Here is a 15,443-nt window from a genome sequence, read left to right as displayed (position 1 = left end):
AGGCCAGGGCCTGGGCTGGAGAGGAGCGGCCTGGATGATTGTGGTGTGGAGGTATTTCTTCTTCCCAGTCCTAGCACTGGGAGCTGGAGGTGGAATGTGTGATGGGAAAAGGCTGTGAGTTGAAACTGAGACAAATGTTCAAAACAGATCATAGAGACCTGGGAAACCTGAACCAAGGTTACAGAGTAAGAAAACAAAGCAGACAAGACAGGCTTATGAAGTGGGAGGTGGTCTGGATTAATTTCAGGAACCAAGGGTGAAGGCCAAGGGAAGGCCTTCTCCCCCTTCCTGACATTTGTGTGGAGGTCCTGCCATGGAAAAATTCCCCTAATAATCCCAGTAGACCTAATAACAACACTTCCCCCAACTGTGGATCTATTTGTATGACAGGGGGAAAACAAGGAAATGAAGAGGAGGAGATGGGGAGACAGGGAAACAAGTATTTGCACCCAGTAGGAACACGTGCATTCCAAGGGCATAATTTTAACCCAGGGAAAGGAAGAATAAAACAAAGGCTCACTGTTACCAAAGGGGATTTCCAAGAACAACCAACAATAACTGAAAAATCAAACAATCAATCACCTGCCTTCCTTCCTGCTGATTTTTCTTTTCTTTTTTTTTTTTTTTTTTTTAGACAAGGTTTTGCTCTTGTTGCTCAGGCTGGAGTGCAATGGCACGATCTCAGCCCACTGCAAACTCTGCCTCCCAGGTTCAAGTGATTCTCCTGCCTCAGCCTCCCGAGTAGCTGGGATTACAGGCATGCACCACCACGCCCGGCTAATTTTGTATTTTTAATAGAGACAGGATTTCTCCATGTCAGTCAGGCTGGTCTCGAACTCCCGACTTCAGGTGATCTGCCCACCTCGGCCTCCCAAAGTGCTGGGATTACAAGCGTGAGCCCCCGTGCCCAGCCTCCCGCTGATTTTATAAGGCTGTTTTTCACTATTTTACTTAGATTTGTGGGTCTACAGAGGAGGTATAGTTACCGTGTTTCTGGGGAAGTAATATTTTTCCAGATCCTACAGCCAAAGACCAATTTTTATAATAAACTTTACTTTATGGAGCAGTTTTAGGTTCACAGCAAAATTGAGTGGAAAGCATAGAGCATTCCAAGTATAGAGGCTTAGGGTATAGAGACACACCCCTGTCCCCAAACATGGACAGCCTCCACCCCATCAACATCCTGCAGCACACTGGTGCCTTTGCTACAATCCATGCACCTACCCTGACGCATCACTATCACCCAAAGTCCATAGGACCTTAGGGGTCACTCCTGGTGCTGTATGTTCTGTGGGTTTTGACAAATGACTAATGTTACATATCCACCATTATAGTGTCATACAGAATAGTTTCACCACTTTAAAAATCCTCTGTGCTCCCGCAGAGCAATTTTAATTCCACAAGAAAGCTGGGTGGTCAGCTACAAGTGCAATTGTCAAAATCTGATGGTAAATATTTTGTAGACTATATCAGACTCTCCTGGAATTGATAGCAGATTGGATCCCACCAATACAGCTGTAGAATAAGAATCCTGACTGGGACTAGGTGTGATAGCTCATGCCTGCAATTCCAACATTTTGGGAGGCTGAGGTGGGAGGATCGCTTGAGCCCAGGAGTTCAAGACTAGCCTGGGCAACATACAGAGACCCCATGTTTGCAAAAAATACAAAAATTAGCCACGTGTGGTGGTGTGTGTCTGTAGTTCCAGCTACTTGGAAGGCCAAGGCAAGAGGATCATGTGACCTCGGGAGTTGGAGGTTTCAGGGAGCTATGATCACACATACCTGTACTTCAGCCTGGGTGACAGAGTAAGACCCTGTCTCAACATAAAAATAATTTTTAAGAAAGAATCTTGACTGTACTTCAAATGGTCACATTATCCAAGAGTGGACAACCTCTATCCCACTCCCAATCAAACCAAATAATAAAAGCCCACCAAAGACCCCAAGATTCTCCCAAACTGTAGGTCTTTATCTGTGACATTCTAATTTCTATCATCTAATACTAGTAGCTTTAGTTCAATAATTATGATAATCAGATCAGGCTGGGCGTGCTGGCCCACGCCTGTAATCCCAGCACTTTGGGAGGCCAAGGAGGGCAAATCAACTGAGGTCAGGAGTTCAAGCCTGGCCAACATGGTGAAACCCCATATCTACAAAAATACACAAATTAGCTGGGAATGATGGTGGTGACTGTAATCTCAGCTACTCAGGAGGCTGAGGTCGGAGAATCACTTGAACCCAGGAGGCGGAAGCTGTAGTGAGCCGAGATTGCACCACTGCACTCCAGCCTGGCCAACAGAGTAAGACTCCATCTCAAAAAATAATAATAATAATCAGGTCAATTCCTGCAGACTATCACAGCTGTCCTTGTGCAAGGATGGGATGCAGTTTCCTGACAAAGGACATAAACTTGCATCTTAGTTAAAATCCTTTCTTCGTAATTCTGAGTCTCAAAATACTTTTCTGCAATGTTAATTTCCAACACCTGCTTTATGAGCAAACCATAGCAATTTAACTCTCAAGACCTGAAAATGAAACTCACTGAGTACATTTAAAAAAATTCTCAGGATCATGTGAAAAAATAATTTATTTTTTGAGACACAGCCTCATGCTATCACTCTGTCATCCAGACTGGAGTGCAATGACACAATCATGGCTCACTGCAGCCTCAGCCTCCCAGGCTCAGGTAATCCTCCAGCCTCAGCCTCCCAAGTAGCTGAGACTACAGGCATGTCCCACCACAGCAAGCTAATTTTTTAAAAAAATTTTATAGAGACGAAGTTTCGCCATGTTGCCCAGGCTGGTCTTGAACTCCTGGGCTCATGTGATCTGTCTGCCTCCCAAAGTGCTGTGATTACAGGCATGAGCCACCACGCCCAGCCATGAAAAATTAATTCTTAAAAAAGCTGAGGATCAGCGTTGAGTGTGCATTTACAGAACAGAATTCAACAGATACCTTTGTTTCTTTTTTCTTTTGTTTGGGGAGGGGGGAGAGTCTCACTCTCTCACCCAGGCTGGAGTGCAGTGGTGTGATGTCAGCTCACTGCACCCTCCAAGTTCAAGTGATTCTCCTGCCTCAGCCCCTCAAGTAGCTGGGACTGCAGGCACCTGCCACCACGCTCAGCTAATTTTTGTATTTTTTGATAGAGACAGGGTTTCACCACATTGGCCAGGCGGGTCTCAGAATTCCTGCCCTCAAGTGATCTTCAAGCCTCAGCCTCCCAAAGTGCTGGGATTACAGGCACATGCCACCACACCTGCCTAATTTTTGTATTTTTAGTAGAGATGGGGTTTCACCACATTGACCAGGCTGGTCTCAAACTCCTCACCTCAAGTGATCCACCTGCCTCAGCCTCCCAAAGTGCTGAGATTACAGGCATGAGCCACATACCCAGTCTATAATTTTTGGCTGGGCACAGTGGTCACCTGTAATATGAGCATTTCAGGAGGCTGAGCCGGAAGGATCACTTGATCCTGGGAGGTCAACACTGCAATGAGCCGTGATGGTGCAAACTGCACTTCAGCCTGGGCAACAGAGCAAGACCCTGTCTCTGAAAAATAAAAATAAATAAAAAATTTAGGGGGCATGATGGCATGCACCTGTAGTACCAGTTACTTAGAAGGCTAAAGTGGGAAGACCCCTCGAGCCCAAGAGTTTGAGGTTATGGTAAGCTATGATCACACTACTGCACTCCAGCCTGGGCAATAGAGCAAGACCTCATCTTTGGAAAGAAAAAAGTATATCTGTGGCTCCTATTGTATTTCTGTCGTACAGTGCTGCTGATATTTGTCTATATAGTAAGCACTCAGGGAGACAATTTGTTGGAAGAAACATCAGGGGGCCATTTTATTTTTTTGAGACTGAGTCTCACTCTGTCATCCAAGTTGGGGTGCAGTGGCGTGATCTCAGCTCACTGTAACTTCCATCTCCCAGGTTCAAGTGATTCTCCTGCCTCAGCCTCCTGAGTAGCTGGCATTACAGGTGCCCGCCACCACGCCCAGGTAATTTTTGTATTTTTAGTAGAGACAGGGTTTTACCATGGTGGCCAGGCTGGTCTCGAACTCTTGACCTCAGGTGATCAGCCTGCCGTGGCCTCCCAAAGTGCTGGGATTACAGGCATGAGCCACTGTGCCCAGCCCTTTTTTTTTTTTTTTTTTTTTTTTTTTTTTTTTTTTTTTTTTCTTTTTTAACATGGAGTCTCACTCTGTCACCAGGCTAGAGTGCAATGGTGTGATCTCAGGTCACTGCAACCTCCGCCTCCTTGGTTTAAGCAATTCTCATGCCTCAGCCTCCTGAGCAGCTGGGGTTACAGGTACACACCACCATGCCCAGCTAATTTTTGTATTTTTTGTAGAGACAGGGTTTCGCCTTGTTGGCCAGGCTGGTCTCGAACTCCTGATCTCAAGTGATCCGCCTGCCTCAGCCTCCCAAAGTGCTGGGATTACAAGTGTCAGACACCACACCCAGCCTCAGTCTCTCTTTTAAACAGATTTATTGTATAATGTATATATCATAAAATCCAGTTTGGTGAGTTTTACTAAATTTATTGTCGTGCAACCATCACATTTCAGTTTAAGACAATTTCATTACCCTGAAATTTTTCCTTGTGCCATTTGTGTTCTATCCCTGTTCTCAGCAACCACTAGGTAACTCCTGATCTGCTTTCTGTATCTATAGTTTTGTCTTTTCTAGAAATTTCATATAAATTAGATCATATAATATGTGGTCTTTTGTGGCTTCTTTCACTTTAGCATATTGTTTTTGAGGTTCGTTCTTACGCACTGTGCTTTCTTGGCAGTCCCAATTTTTCAGCCTACTTTTAAAGGAAACAAAAATGAGTGGTAGAAAATTTTGGGAAATTCCTCAGTAACTTGATCTGAGCCTAGAAAAGTTGCCAAGGTTAATGAAAAACACACCGAAAGCTCCATGTCACACTGGGATTGATTTTAAGGATACTGCTCATCTCTGTTTCCTCGTTGTTTTTAAAAGAAAATTGACTGTGTTGGCAAAAGTACTCATTTCCTCATTTTACCTTCCTGGTCTTGTCTATAAACTTACATAATTTATACATTATGTACTCATAGAGTAGATACAAATGTGGCATTCCGTACTTCACTGTCTTTACCATAAAATGTTTTTTAAAAATAATGATCATAAACTTGCTGACCAGCATGCACACTCTTACCTGGAAAACGGAACAGAGGTAACTGCTTTTTATGGAATTTAACACCAAGACAGCCATTCATTTATTTAACAAAGTGCAAGCTCTTATGGCTCTACTTTATATTGAACTCCAACCAGATGAATCTAACATCCCACAGTACTAAGATTTTGCTTTGCAAGTCATGCTATTTGTTTAAATAACAGGAAAAAAAAAAAAAAAAAAGACAGAAACACTCTAGGAAGCCAATTTTCCTTGCTAATGAGCAGATACTAAATAATGAGTATCTTCTGACTACCTTCCTCAAACCACTGAAAAGTTTACCCATTAATAATATGTGATTTGAAGAGTGGGTGGCTGGAGTTTCTCATAAGCACACCCTTAAAGATTCAACCACACATAAATCGCAAAAGGAATCACCCGGTGAAAGTCAGATTGTGATTAATAGGGATGGGGAGGAAGGAGAAGTTGAAAGACCCAGGCTGGGGTCAAACCTCTTTCAGTTACATTTTTAATCAAATTAAGTCAAAACTAATGTTTCATGTCTCTTTTGCTTATTATTGACAGCTGTGTTTAGCTCAGCCAGCGCCACTGAAGCGAACTGTGTCAGTGTGCTGTCAGCTGCGGCTTTGGAAAACAATTGCTGTCCCCACTGGCTTTTTCCCTCACGTGCCTGTGTCTCAACGCCTCAGGGCTCCTCTGCCACAGTGTGCTGAGCCCACACACAGCACTGGCCAGAATTGCTGGGAGGTAACATCCCAGGACAGCCTCAACAGATGAGAGCTAGGAGCTGGTGAGTCCATCCGCCAGCCTCCTTACCACTGCACAGTCTCTCAGAGGGGCCTTAGCAGGACTGTGGCCCAGTTGTCCTCTGAGGTATCCTGCTCATCAACGTGCCCTATGTGGCTTTTCTCTCTTCCCTGTCTTACTTCCTTACTCTGCCTCCTGGAATTACTTCTTAAATCGATGATTTGCCCAAAATCCTTTGCCTCAGGGTCCACTTTCGGGCTAACCCTACTAAGACTTCTACAAAATTTTATATAGGAATAGACTTTAAAGGGAGCCTTTGACTTTTTTTTTTTTTTTAAACAGCATCTCACTCTGTCACCCAGGCTGGAGTGCAGTGGCACAATCTTGGCTCACTGTAACCTCTGCCTCCCAGGTTCAAGCAATTCTCCTGCCTCAGCTTCCCAAGTAGCTGAGATTCCAGGCGCCCGCCATCACACCCAACTAACTTTTGTATTTTTAGTACAGACAGGGTTTCACCATGTTGGCCAGGTTGGTCTCGAACTCCTGACCTCAGGTGATCCGCCCGCCTTGGCCTTCCAAAGTGCTGGGATTACAGGCGTGAGCCACTGTGCCCAACCTCCTGTTGCTACTTTTTAACAGAAATCTCTGCGTCTGACTTAGACCCAGAGAAAACAAACCACAATGATGGGAGTCATACACAAGGGGCTATGCTCTCTAGCAGGTTCGCCCGAGGTTGTCCGCCTCCCGCCTCATGCTATTTACATTCCGTAAACACGCCATGGCAGACAGCAGGTCATCGCTGAAGGTTTACATGCGGTAACTGATTTCATTCTCACAACAACCCCATGAGATGAGTGCTGTTAGTGTCCTCAATTTTATAAAGGAGAAACCAAGTGGTTAAACTAATTTGACCAAGGTCACAGGGCTAGAAAGGTGGTGTTTAAGAACATCCCAGTGCTTTCTACCCTTTCTAATCCAAGGGTTAGAATGTTGGAATCATGATTCCAGCCCAGGCAGCCTGGTTCCAGATTCCAGGACGCAGCCCTGAGTATGTGAGAGGTATTTGAGAACTGTCTACTTGATTTGGGGGTTACCATGTGTAGAGAAAGGAAAGAAGATGGTCTATGCAATAACTTCAAATGCTTGAAGGCTTTGAGCAATGACCCTCCCTGGTGGTTGGGTGAAGAATTCTATAATGAGTGGATTCTTTCCCAGAATCGTACTTTTTTTGCTTGTTTGTTTGAGACAACTTCTTGGCTCTGTCACCCAGGCTGGAGTGCAGTGGTACAAATACAGCTCAGTGCAGCCTCGACCTCCTGGGCTCAAACAGTCCTCCCACCGCAGTCTCCTGAGTAGCTGGGATCACAGGCACGCACAACCACAACCAGCTAATTTTTTCATTATTATTGTTTTTAGTAGAGACAAGGTCTTGCTGTGTTGCCCAGGCTAGTCTCAAACTCCTGGGCTCAGGAGTCCTCCTGCCTTGGCCCCTTAAAGTGTTGGGATTACAGGCAAGAACCACCATGCCCAGCCAGAATAGTATTTTTAAGTGCATAAAAGAAAATGCATAGAATTACAAAGGAAACCGATTATATTGAAATGCACTTATCAAAATGTTCCCCCAAATTGTGACACAGGAATACAGTCCTCCTTTGGTATACACAGGGCACTGGTTCCAGGACCCCTGAGAATACCTACATCTGAGCATACTCAAGCTCTGTAGTCAGACCTGCAGAACCTGTGTATAAAAACCCCTCCATTTACAGGGGTTTGCATCTCGTGAACACTGTATTTTCCATCCACAATGGATTGTAAAAACTCCATGGGTAAGTAGACCTGTGCAATTCAGCGCTGTTATCCAAGGATCCAACTGTATATACATCCATTCTATGGGAGCGACTACACATGAGAATGGGCTCCATAAAAGTGTCAATTCTCTGTCATTAGACACTGACAGGAATAGGCTGAGTTGACCAAATGGCTGGCTGGATGCTTCCAAGATAGACGTCAGAGACAACCTCCACCTTCATTAACTTTGTTTCTTTCTTTTTTTCTTTCTTTCAAGACAGAGTCTTGCTGTTGGGAAAAGCTGAGTGTTGGGAGAAGCTGTGGCAGGGCTTGCACGTCGGACATAATGTAAGAGAGTCTTGGAACGTGTCTGGGGTCCAGGGTCTAAACACCCTTGTGACCTTTGGAACACCAAGCTCTCTGCTAAAGGGTGGAAGGCTACCTTGGCACACAATAATCTAAGTCCAGGGCATAAAATACCTCGTGGATAGACTCCAGGGCTCGTGGCTCCGGAATGGGTCCAGACTTCCTGACTCCTTGCTCCTTGCTCTCCCAGGATCTATTGTATCTTGAGTTAAAAGAACCTGCTCTCCATCATCTCAAGCAGCAGAGCAAATGCTAAACCATCACAGCTGTAAATCATGTGCTTAATGCAATGCACCCTTTTGACCTCCACATTTTTACTATCTGTTTCTTTGTTGGATTACCAATAGTGTGGGCCCCCAGAGCTCGGGGCCTTCGCAGCCTCCACAATTGTGATGGCCCCCTGGTCCCACTTCTCTGTCTCAAACTGTCTTTTCTCAATCCTTTGACTCCGCTGGACTTCGTCCCCCGCAGGACCTGGTGTTGGGTCTGATCACCCTAACACTTTCTTTGTTGCCCAGGCTGGAGTGCAGTGGTGCCATCTTGGCTCACTGCAACCTCCGCCTCCCAAATTCAAGTGAATCTCTTGCCTCAGCCTCTCAAGTAGCTGGGATAACAGGCATCTGCCAAAACACATGGCTAATTTTTGCATTTCTAGTAGAGACGGGGTTTTGCCATATTGGCCAGGCTGATCTCGAACTCCTGATCTTAAGTGATCCACCCACCTCAGCCTCCCAAAGTACTGGGATTAGAGGTGTGAGCCACTGCGCTCAGCCTCACCTTCATTAACTTTCTAAAACAGCTTTGTGTTTCTCACCAATTCTAAGTCTGTCTGTGACTGCCAGTTATTGCCCCTGATAGGGAGTGTAGGGTGTCCAAGATGACCTTGAAGGCCCACGTGACTTGAACCCAATAATTTACCTTACTGTTGTGCCGAACTCCTATCCACTCCAATGGGGATAGCCCCAGGCTCAAGAGACCGAAGAGACCTGGAGCCAGCAAATGAGACATGGGGCTTTCCTGGAGCCTTACATACAGGGAAGAGAGCCCAGTGGTGGCAGGCTGGACAGGAGAACCATCAATCACTTATGGAAAGCACACGGCTAATGCATCATTTTCACTTAGCACCCTCCCTCAACAACCTCCACCTGGCAACCTTCACGTATTCCCAAAACAAAGGGCTTTGAGCCCTGTACGTCCCAGATCTATGGGATGGGCCGGGGTTCAGATGTTCCTTAGAGACAGGGAATGAATCTCTGGGTTGGCCACCCCTGGATTCCTTGGCTCGGAACTCCAAACTGCATTCAGGTGCATCTGCTATACAGGGTCATTCTCAGGGTTTGCTGACGTTATTGCCGTCAGGTGAGTTTACCATGCACTTACCTCTGAGCAGTGCCTCCCATGTTCCCTACATTCCGGTCACAGCAAAAGTCCTGCTTCCCTGCATGTACCATGCACTTTGCATTTCAGTGGCTCACTGCCCCTTCTGCCTGCAGTGGGTGAGGCCTTCGTGGCAGAGTCCTTCCCTCGGCTGAAATGGTTTTCAAAGTTCCCCGAGAGCCCCTATCCCAGACAGAATTAATCACTCCTCCTCTGAGCTCCCATAACTCTTCCCACATGCCTCTACTCTAGTGTACACATTCCGGCATCATTATTGTGAACATATATCAGGGCCTAAAACATGAGCAATATTTTATTCATCTGAAATAGGATAGGGCAGAATACCTAGCCCAGGACTTGGCTGGGCGTGGTGGCTCACGCCTGTAATCCCAATACTGTGAGGCCAAGGCAGGCGAATCACTTGAGCTCAGGAGTTTGAGACCAGTCTGGGCAACATGGTGAAATGGCATCTCTACCAAAAATACAAAAATTATCTGGGTGTGGTGGCATGTGTCTGTGGTCCCAGCTACTCAGGAGGCTGAGGTGAGAGGATCACTTGAGCCTGGGAAGCAGCGGTTGCAGTGAGCTGAGATTGCACCACTGCACTCCAGCCTAGACAACAGAGAAAGATTCTCAAAAAAAAAAAAAAAAAAAAAAAAAAAACACCAGCCCTTGATTGGCATGTGGGAGTGACTAGTTCATTTGACGCAAGTATGAGATTAGCTGCATGGAGTGTCTCAGTAGTTATCCCAGGTCTTTGGGAGTCTGGTAACAGTCTTTACCAAAATGTAAGACTTGTGTTTATTTTAAAATGTCATGTATAACTGGCTGTCTCTTTCATAATACATTAATGTTATTGAAATGTTATTGTTATTGGCTTTGCCCAAATTTGTAAGTAAAATGGATATGCCGTAATAACCTATCTTCCTTTTTCTGTGGCTTCTCACGCCCTCTGGCCTGCCAATAATCCCATGGGTACAGGTACCCAGGCTGAGATGCAGGGAACTAGAGGGTTCTTCTTCCTGACCCTGGAACTAAGAGCATCATTTGGTTGGCTTTAACTAAAAGTCCCAGGAGAAACCTCCTGATTACTTGAGCCCAGGAGTTCAAGATATCAGCCTGGGCAACCAAAAAAAAATTATTTTTTATAAAATTAAAAAAAAAAATAGAGATGGCATCTCACTATATTGACCAGGCTTGTCTCAAACTCCTGGCTTCAAGCAATCCACCCATCTCAGCCTCTCAAAGTGCTGGGATTACAGGCATGAGCCACTGCATCCAGCCCATAAAATAATTTTTCTAAAAAATTATCCAGGCATAATGGCACATGCCTATAGTCCCAGCTACTCAGAAGGATGAGGCGGGAGGATGGCTTGAGTCCGGGAGGTTGAGGCTGTAGTATGCTGTGATCCCAACACTGCACTCCAGCTTGGGTGTCAGAGTGAGACCCTGTCTCAAACAAACAACAAATTTTTTTTAAAATCAACAAATGTAAAATTTGAAGAAAAAAAAAAGAATCCTCCTACCTCCCCCAGGCAGCTGGATGCTAAATACAAAGCCTCTGGCAGGGCTCTGCCTCCCAATAAAGAGTTCAGGTGCGCAAGGATTCCAACAGCTATCCTTTTTTTTCCCCCTCAGACACACTTTATCATCACGTAAAGCCTATTTTCTAATCTTTCTCCAAATTCTTCTGGGGATGACTCATTCTATGAAGTGAGCTTGTTGGGGGTTTTCCATCATGTCCCTTTGTGTTTATTATTTTCATAATTTTTTCATTGTTGTTGAGACTTTATCTTCCCTGATATGTGCTTTTCTTCTTGTCCTTACAGGACAGACCTCTCTCTTCTTTGCCCAAAGAGGGACTGAGCAAGTGTCCAAGCTCTTCCCTTCTGTTTGTTTTTGTCTTTTTCCTTTTTGTGGAGAACAGGGTCTCACTGCAACCTTCACCTCCTGGGGCTTAACTGATCCTCCCACCTCAGCTTCCCAAGTAGCTGGGACTACAGGCACGCGCCTCCATGCCCAGCCAATTTTTGTATTTTTTGTGGAGACAGCATTTTGCCATGTTGCCCAGGCTGGTCTCAAACTCCTGGGCTCAAGCAAACCTCCTGCCTCTGCCTCCCTAAGTGTTGGGATTACAGGCATGAGCCACTGCACCCCGCCTTCTCTTCTGTTTGAGTTTGATCTACCTCTGCAAATTTAAATTATGGTGCTGGGCAAAGAGCATGGATTTTTGAGTCAAGCAGGCTGCCTTCAGTCCTAGTTCTGTTACTGACTAGATAATACTAGGCAAACAGCGTAACCTCTCCCAGTCTTAATATACTCATCGAAGAAAATCAGAACCATCATCACCACTTCCCAGGCTGCCGGGAAAACTGAAGGAGGTAAGGTAGGTAGAAGCATCTTAATTAGTATCTGACGGAGTAAATACTCAATCAATGTAAATTTTTGCTTCCTTTCTTCTAAGAGAAAAGAAGTAGAGTTCTGTGGTCTACAAACTAAGGGTGGCGTTGGTGCCCACTAAACAGCCATTCATGAGGAAATCTGCAGATGGCCACTCCCCATTGGAGGGTATGATCTTGACTTTTGCCTCAGTATCTCCAGCTCCTACCCATCATGGGATGTGGCACAAAGTGGGAATTCAACAATTGTGTCTATTGGATGGATCCATGAGTGAGTGAAAACACTTGTCTAGACTAGTAAAGGATTTGAGATAAGTTATGTGAAGGGAATCAAATAGGTTGTAGTATGTGAAACTTACCTCCAAGAATCTATCTGATCCCCATGCCTCTGATACTGTATAATAACAAGTTGGTAATGAAAGTCTACAATACTGGGGGAGGGAGTCATGAACAAGAGCAGCATTGGCCTTAAGAAATTCAAACATCCTGTAATGCAAGAGCAGGTGGGCTGAGCAGATCACTTGCTTGTAGGAGTTACTTGTTAGGGCAATCAGGAGTTAGCAAGGAAGGCATGAGAGGGGTTGCCCTGTAATTACTATTGTTTCAGCACAAATTTTTTTTTCTGGTAAGTAATTGTCATGTATCTGGGTTGCAGCAATAGGTTCTGACTGTGGAGATGTCTTTGAGGAATGACTTCGATGATTAAGCACAGCCTGGCATCACCAGATGGTTTTCTGTGGTCCATTGTCTCTGGCCTCAGCAGAACCTTCCAGCCAGACCCCTGCTTCCACAGTTGTCCCATCACAGTCCAGTTCAGAAGCAATGAAAATTGACATTGGATATCTAAACAAAAAGGGAACTTACCAGAAAGATATTAGAGGCTCAGCATTCTAGAAGGAGAAACTGGCATGATTAAGCCAAGGAGGTAAGGAAATGCAGGGCAGAGTGGGTGAACCACGGGGGATCTAAAGGCACGCCAAGAACATTTGCAGGAACAGGAAATCCACCCCTGTGTTTCCCAGGCACACTAGGTGGGCCCCTGCCTTCTCTCTTCCGTTCCTTTCAGAGTTGAGAAAGGGCAACCTTGTCTGAAGCAGTGTATCCATGGATTAAGGAAGTAGCACCGTTTCCTCTGCCAGCTCTGCCTGCTGAAAGATGAGGAGGTGACAATAACATCTTCATCATCTACCTACAAAGGACATGATCAAGTCTAGGCCTTGCCTGGAATACTAGGGGATAAGACTAGCTTAGATTTGACTTGGCAGTAAAGCAGGTGTCACAGACTCACATGCCATGGGGACCAGCGAGTCAGGGAATAGGTGCAGCCAGCTGGGTGAGAGACGATATAGCATGATGATGTCTGTGCCAAAGTGGAGATCAAATCTACAGAAGGCCTCAAATCCTAAACATTTGTGATATGATAATGTGGTTTTACTTCCTTCTTTTTTTTTTTTTTTTTTTTTGAGACAAGGTCTGGCTCTGTCACCCAGCCTGGAGTGCAATGCCACAATCACAGCTCACTGCAGCCTCAACTCCCAGGCTCAAGTATCCCTCTGCCACAGCCTCCTGAGAAGCTGGGACTACAGGCATGCACTATTACACCTGGCTAATTTATTTTATTTTATTTTTTGTGGAGGTGAGGTCTCCCTTGCCTAGGCTAGTGTCAACCTCCTGGGCTCAAGTGATCCTCCCACTTAGCCTCCCAAAGTGTTGGGATCACAGGCGTGACCCACCATGCGCGGCCTGGTTTTACTCTTTAATGTATTAACAGAATGGATTCATCGGTGGATTTCCTAATTTTGAATCAGCCTCTAGCGCTGTGCTGTAGCTGGCTCTTACCAGGTGACAGTCAATTATTACATTTTCAGGAATTTTTTTTTAAAGTTGTTGAGGTCATGCTGGTAGCTTCAAATTGGCTGTGATGGGAGTATTTACACCATGGGAATTGGCAAATGCTATAAATTGGGGCTGTTTTCTTCTTTCTCAGATAGCTAGTTGTGAATCCAGCATGCTACTGCTTGTATTCCTGGAATAAACTGTGCTTGATCTTGTTGTATTATTTTTGTCGTTACTGTATTTTACAGTAATGTGTTACTGTAATTACTATGTTACATTCTTTGTCAGCTTTATTTCTTAAAGCCTTTCATATTTTTTTATGGTCCAGTTTAAATCTCTGATTCTTAATTACCTAGGGAGTATTGTAAAATGCAGATGCTAGGCCATGCACCTGAGCGATAATCAGAATCTCTGAGGATGAAACCCAAACACTAGTACTTTTTAAAAACTCCATAGATTATTCCAATGTACAGCCAAGGTTGAGAACTAGTGGCCTAGTCCAGTGCTTGTCAAACATTAATGTGCACACAGATCATCTAGGGATCCTGTTAATATACAGAGTCTTATTTAGTAGGTCTGGGGCAAGCCTGAGATTCTGCATTTCCAACAAGCTCCCAGTGATACCACTGCTGCTGGTCCATGGACCACAGTTTGAGTAGCAAGGATTTGATTTAACATTGTAATTATCCGTGCTTTAAAGGTTACATAAAATTCAGCTATTCAGCCATTTCATCCTGATACTTTCTTCAATATCCAATCTTTTTACCTTTCCATCTCTTCTGTAGAACTTAGTCCGTTTAAATTTTCCACTTTTTCCTCTGTCAGTTTTGGTATTATATGTTTTGCGAGACATCTGTTTCTCTTGGTTTTCAAATATGCTGTCAGAGTGACATTGAATAACCTCTTACTATTCTTTTAAATTGTCTCACATCTGCAATTATTAAGCATTCAAATTCAAAGTTTAAAAAATATTTGTCAAGTGCAATGGCTCACATCTGTAATCCCAATACTTTGGGAGGCTGAGGCAGGCAGATTGCTTGACCCCAGGAGTTGGAGACCATCCTGGACAATATTGCAAAACCTCATTTCTACAAAAAAAAAAAAAAAAAAAAAAATACAAAACATTAGCCAGGTGCAGTGGCACCTGCTTGCCAGTAGTCCCAGTCACTTGGGAGGCTGAGATGGGAGGATTGCTTGAGCCCAGAAGGTCAAGTTGCAGTGAGCCAAGATCACACCACTGCACTCCACCCTGAGTGACAGTGAGACTCTATCTCTTAAAAAAAAAAAAAAAGAAAAGAAAAGAAAAGAAAAAGGAAAGAAAGAAAGAAATTGGCTGGGTACGGTGGCTCATGCCTGTAATCCCAGCACTTTGGGAGGCCAAGGTGGGCGGATCACCTGAGGTCGGGAGTTCGAGACCAGCCTGACCAACATGGAGAAACCCCGTCTCTACTAAAAATACAAAATTAGCTGGGTGTGGTGGCGCATGCCTGTCATCCCAGCTACTCAGGAGGCTGAGGCAGGAGAATCACTTGAACTCGGGAGATGGAGGTTGCGGTGAACTGAGATCCAGATGCCAGCCTGGACAATAAGAGCGAAACTCCCTCTCAAAAACAAAAGAAAAGAAAAGAAAAAGAAATTAAGTCAACCAAACCAAACATCTGTGGGCCGACTGTCCTTTAAGCTTCCAGTTTGAGGCCTTGCCAAAGACCCCTGTTTGCTAGGACTGCCATAACGAAATGCCACAGGCTGAGTAGGCTTAAACA

The sequence above is a fragment of the Piliocolobus tephrosceles genome, chromosome 2, assembly GCF_002776525.5.
Source record: "Piliocolobus tephrosceles isolate RC106 chromosome 2, ASM277652v3, whole genome shotgun sequence".
Lineage (NCBI taxonomy): Eukaryota > Metazoa > Chordata > Mammalia > Primates > Cercopithecidae > Piliocolobus > Piliocolobus tephrosceles.
Note: the sequence above shows the minus strand (reverse complement) of the source record.